The 5,667-nt window shown below is 56.3% G+C and overlaps 2 non-coding genes across 2 annotated transcripts; one reads left to right on the top strand and one right to left on the bottom strand.

Moving 5' to 3' along the window:
- TRNAT-UGU lies at positions 1-74 on the top strand. The gene has a single exon. It is a non-coding gene; the product is annotated as a tRNA-Thr (tRNA).
- A 2,089-nt stretch (positions 75-2,163) lies between these two features.
- On the bottom strand, positions 2,164-2,236 carry TRNAK-UUU. The gene has a single exon. It is a non-coding gene; the product is annotated as a tRNA-Lys (tRNA).
- Positions 2,237-5,667: the final 3,431 nt, after the last annotated feature.

Here is a 5,667-nt window from a genome sequence, read left to right on the forward strand (position 1 = left end):
GGCATCATGGCTTAGCTGGTTAAAGCATCTGTTTTGTAAACAGGAGATCCTGAGTTCGACTCCCAGTGGTGCCTGGCTGTTGGGGCACCTGGTATTGGCTACTGTCAGAGGACAAAATATGGAGCTAGAGGGACCTTTGGTCTAGCCCAGGGTGGCTGTTTTTATGGTTTAAATTACACTCACAGGCACTGATAACAGAGTTACTGAAAGTTTGGGAGTTAGGAGCTGGTAGATGAGTGTTCTAAGCTCCTCGCAGACGACCCCCTCCTCTGGGACAGGGGCAGGTCTGGGCTCTCACACCAAATGGCTCATTGTGGCTGCCAGAATCTGTGAGCGGCTCATTTAGTTTACACCGAGGGCTGAGTCCTGCTTTGTGCACCGTGTGTGAGAATGAAAATCCTAAACCACCCTTTGAAATAACGGATGCAGCAGGACGTGTTACTGTCCCTGCCCCAAAGCAGACAGACCGATGGAGAAATGCCATCGAGTCCATGGTAATACTCCCCTACCATTTTACCTTTTTTGCTTGCAAAACTCCCTCCCAACCTTGTGGGGTCCAGAGCCCGGTATTGAGCCTAAGCCGAGATTTCTACACTGCAAATTTACCACCCCAAGGCCCTAGCCTGGGAGCCTGCACTGGCACGGGACAGCCCTGGGTGTTTCATTGCAGTGTGGACATAGCCTAGCATGGGGGTTGGACTAGATGACCTCCTGAGGTCCCTTCCAACCCTGAGATTCTATGATTATGTCTACACTGCCATTAAAACACCAAAGTCAGTATTCTCAAACCCTGGGTCAGTTGATTCAGGCTTGTGGGGCTTGTGCTGGAGGGTTATAAAATGACAGTGTAGACACTTGGGCTTGAGCGCAGCCTCCGAGACACCACGAGGGGTGAGGGTCTCCGAGCCTGGGCTCCAGTCTGAGCCTCAGGAGCCCAAATTAGATCATCCAGGCCAGCCGGGCCAGCGGGATTTTATCACAGTATAGACGCCCTCTCAGGGTATGTCTACACTGCAATGTAAGCCCAGGGTTAGCAGAAGTCATGGCAGCAGTCCCAACATGTAAACATAAACCACGAGGGAAAGTCCCACCCCCAAATAAGCTGGGCAGTGTCCTTCTCCCTACGGTTCGTAACTCCAGCAACCAAAAGTCCTTTAACATGAGCCATCCCCGCTCTGCACCCCACTCACAGCTGTTGTCCTTAGTGAGTGCAAGCCCAGAGGTGCCTCTGTAGAGTTCACCTGCCATCCTGGGTGGAAAAGGAGGAAAATAAGAAGGCATCGTACTCACTATGGTGTCTAGGGACTCACTCATCCCTCCACAGCCACCCTGTCCTAAAGTTGATCTAACACCTAAATTTTAATATTGAAACCCAGACCCCAGCCCACTTGGCTTTGGAACCCCTGTCTCCTGCCTAGCAAGTGCTATTGAATTGAGGGTGAGTCCCTCCGTCGAGGTCTGCCAAGCACAGTTGTGCTGCCCTCCATTCACACAACAAGGATAACAACCCTTTATTTCTCCTGCCCCTATAACATGGAGACTGGGAATCCAACACCCGCCACAAGTGATCATTTCGGCAAGCAACCCAACCTATTTCCAACATACTGTAAAATCCACATGCAGACTCGTACACGAAACCTTGCAAGAAAATCTTCCTGAGGGGGTCTGAAGCACCTGCTGCTGGAGGGAAGGAGGGAGCTGTGGGTTGAGATTGAGGGGCACTGGGAATAGGAGGGGGCTGTGGGTTGGGACGGAGGAGAAGGGTGAAGAGGAGCAGGCTCTGGTTGGGAGTAAGGAGCAGTGAGCATAGGAGGGACTGAGGGTTGGGATTGAGGGGCACTGGGAAAAGAGGGGACATGGGTTTAGGCTGAAGAGCATCTTCATTTGAGGATCCAGCAGGACAGGGGAAGGCAGCAGGTGATTCTAATTCCTTAGGGATATTCTGTGTGTTTGTGTGTGTGTGTGTGTGCAGGGGAGGAACATGCTCTATGCCCAGAGGCCTTTATTGCTCCAGGCTGCAAGGACAGAGGGGCTGTCAGGAAGTTGCCCCTTCAAACCCACACACAAAAAGGGCCTTCTGAGGAAAGGGAAAATCCTGAAGAGAAAAAGTATCATCAAAGAGGACTCCAGGAAGACAGTTTAAGATCTTGATGAGTAGTTTGTCGCCTGACCAGGGATTTGAACCCTGGACCCTCAGATTAAAAGTCTGAAGCTCTGCCAACTGAGCTAACCAGGCTCATGAAACAAAAGAGCAAGTTGGTGCAGAGGAGAAACTAGTCAGGAAAACAAGAGTTGGAACCAATAGGGGAAACCTGCTGCTCTCTCTGGCCTGGTCAGGGGGCTGTGCTGATCGGGTGTCCGCAGTAAGTTCAGCATCAATATGGTGATCCCGGGGACGCTTGGGGTCCCCAGGTTGCCTAAGGAGGGGTGAACCGGCCCAGGTCAGAAACGGAGCAGGTCAAAACTCCCGTGCTGATCAGTAGTGGGATCGCGCCTGTGAATAGCCCCTGCAGCGTAGCCTGGGCAAGACAGTGAGACAGGGTCTCTTTTTAGACACCCCCCTCCCCCGCAGAGCCTGGATGGGGGGATGGGAGCACCCACACGCTGGGGATTCTGACTTGGGGGGAGGGATGCCCCCCTGCCACACACATCTTGAAAAGAGGAACAGCGACACCCACACACCACAGAGCCTGGATGGGGGCAGGGGAACCACACCTGGGAGCTAGTTCATGGGGTGGGGGACACACCCATATGCTCCATTGCACCATTCTTAATGAGAAGAACTAGCTGAGCTAATGACCCCTTCTGCCCTTAAACGACATGAAAACATTTCCCTGGTTTCTCCTTGCGCCTGACAGACACCACGGTGAGGGGCCCAAGAGAAGCTCCTGGACACAGCGCTCTGGCTCTTACTTTACTTGGGGACGTCAGCGCTTTCCTAGCAAAGCTGCTGCTAAAGCGCTGGATTTGGGGAACGGTTCGGCTCCGGTTCAGAGATCTGCCTGCGGGGTGTGAACCTGCCACGAGGAGCGGGAAACGCAACCAGCACCGGGAGGCGTTGGCTGAGCTCCAGGCTGCCCCCGTGTGGCCAAAGCTTAGAACTGAGCAGCGGAGTTTAAAGCTGGCGCTGGGAGGAACCTGAACACGCGGGGCAGGAAGGCTCCTGCGTGTAACGCTTGTTGGGTGGGCAGCTGAGCGTAGCTGATTGCTGGAGTTCAGGGCTGCACCCCGGGGTGCTGAGCAGGTGTCTGTGCTCAGGTTGGCCTCGCTATGATGGTTTCTGGTTATGATGGTTCCAGTCCCCCTAGAGAGAGGGGAGCCAGGTCAGCTCAGGAAAGGAGGCCGGCAAAACTCTGGTACCGATTGGCAGTGGGACTGCCCCTGTGAAGAGCCGCTGCAGCCCCGCCAGGGAGAGCCGGTCTCTCTTTGTGCAGCCCCCCTCCGCCTCACCCATTCCTCAGGACGAGGGTTGTGCGCACAGATCTGTGCCCCGTGTTTTCACCTCCGTGTGAAGCGCACAGTGCAAATAACCCTCAGCGCATCAGCTCAGTGCCAGGCTCCACTTCCACCCGCTCAGAGCTCCCAGGCTGAGCCTGAAGCTGGAAGCGGGAGACCTTGTAACCAGCCGGGCCCCATGGCTGGTGCCTGTGATCCCAGCTCCTGGGGAGGCTGAGGCCAGCAGATCGCTTGAGCTCAGGAGTTCTGGACTGCAGGGGGCTGTGCCGAGCGGGTGTCCACACTAAGTTTGGCATCAATATGGTGATCCCAGAGAAACTTGGGGTCCCCAGGTTGCCTAAGGAGGGGTGAACCGGCCCAGGTCGGAAACGGAGCAGGTCAAAACTCCCGTGCTGATCAGTAGTGGGGTCACACCTGTGAATAGCCCCTGCAGCGTAGCCTGGGCAAGACAGAGAGACACGGTCTCTTTTTATACAGACACCCCCCGCAGAGCCTGCAGGGGGGATGGGAGCACCCACACGTTGGGGATTCTGAACTAGGGGGAGGGACGCACCCAAGCAACACGGATCTTGAAAAGGGGAACAGAGACACCCACAGTTCCCGGATCGGGGCAGGCAGGGGAAACCACACACGGGAGCTAGTTCATGGGGTGGGGGACAGAGACACCCACCGGAGATCCTGGATGGGAGCACCCACATGATGGGGATCTTGAACTGGGCGGAGGGATGCGCCATGTCCCAGAGGTTCTGAAGGGGGAAAAGACGGTTACTCACCGTAGTAACGGTTGTTCTTCGAGATGTGTTGCTCCTATCCATTCCAGTCTGGTGTGCGCGCCGCGCGTGCACGGCTCTTCGGAACTTTTTTATCCTAGCAACTCCGGCGGGCCGGCTGGCGCCCCCTGGAGTGGCGCCGCTATGGCGCCTGTTATATACCCCAGCCGTCCCGTCCGCTCCTCAGTTCCTTCTTGCCGGCTACTCCGACAGTGGGGAAGGAGGGCGGGTCTGGAATGGATAGGAGCAACACATCTCGAAGAACAACAGTTACTACGGTGAGTAACCGTCTTTTCTTCTTCGAGTGATTGCTCCTATGCATTCCATGTAGGTGATTCCCAAGCCTTACCTAGGCGGTGGGGTCGGAGTGAGACGTGGCGGAGTGTAATACCGCGGAGCCGAAGGCTGCATCGTCTCGAGACTGCTGCACCAACGCGTAGTGGGAGGCGAAGGTGTGGACCGAAGACCAGGTGGCCGCTCGACAGATGTCCTGGATGGGGACATGGGCCAGGAAGGCGGCCGACGAGGCGTGCGCTCTCGTCGAGTGAGCGGTGAGGCGGCATGGTGGCACGCGAGCAAGCTCGTAGCAGGTCCGGATACATGCTGTGACCCAGGAGGAAATCCGTTGGGAGGAGATCGGTTCGCCTTTCATGCGGTCAGCAACCACTATGAACAGCTGGGGCGAACGCCGGAAGGGCTTCGTCCGCTCGATGTAAAAAGCGAGGGCCCTGCGGATGTCCAGGGTGTGAAGCTGTTGCTCCCTAGGTGAGGCATGCGGCTTTGGGAAGAAGACCGGGAGGAAGATCTCCTGGTTGAGGTGGAAGGGCGAGACCACCTTAGGGAGGAAGGCCGGATGTGGTCGAAGTTGCACCTTATCCCCGTGGAAGACGGTGTATGGTGGACCCACCGTTAGAGCACGGAGCTCAGAGACTCGTCTCGCTGATGTAATTGCGACGAGGAAGGCTGTCTTCCAGGAGAGGTAGAGCAGGGAGCACGTGGCCAAGGGCTCGAAGGGGGGACCCATCAGCTTGGCCAGCACGAGGTTTAAATCTCAGGTCGGGGCAGGACGCCGCACCGGCGGATACAAGCGGTCCAGGCCTTTAAGAAAGCGGGAAACCATCTGGTGGGAGAAGATGGACCGACCTTCCACGGATGGACGAAAGGCGGACACTGCTGCCAGGTGAACTCTCAAGGAGGAGACCGCAAGACCTTGCTCCTTAAGGTACCAGAGGTAGTCCAGGATGGTAGGGACAGGGACTACGAAGGGATTGAGGCCTCGTTGGTCACACCAGAGCGCGAAACGCTTCCATTTCGCCAGATAGGTGGAGCGAGTGGAAGGCTTTCTGCTCTCTAACAGGACGTGCTGAACTGCTGCCGAACAGCCCCTCTCTGCGTGGGTCAACCACGCAGGTACCAAGCTGTAAGATGGAGGGACTGCAGG

Source organism: Mauremys mutica, chromosome 21 (genome assembly GCF_020497125.1).
Source record: "Mauremys mutica isolate MM-2020 ecotype Southern chromosome 21, ASM2049712v1, whole genome shotgun sequence".
In the NCBI taxonomy this organism is placed as follows: Eukaryota; Metazoa; Chordata; order Testudines; family Geoemydidae; genus Mauremys; species Mauremys mutica.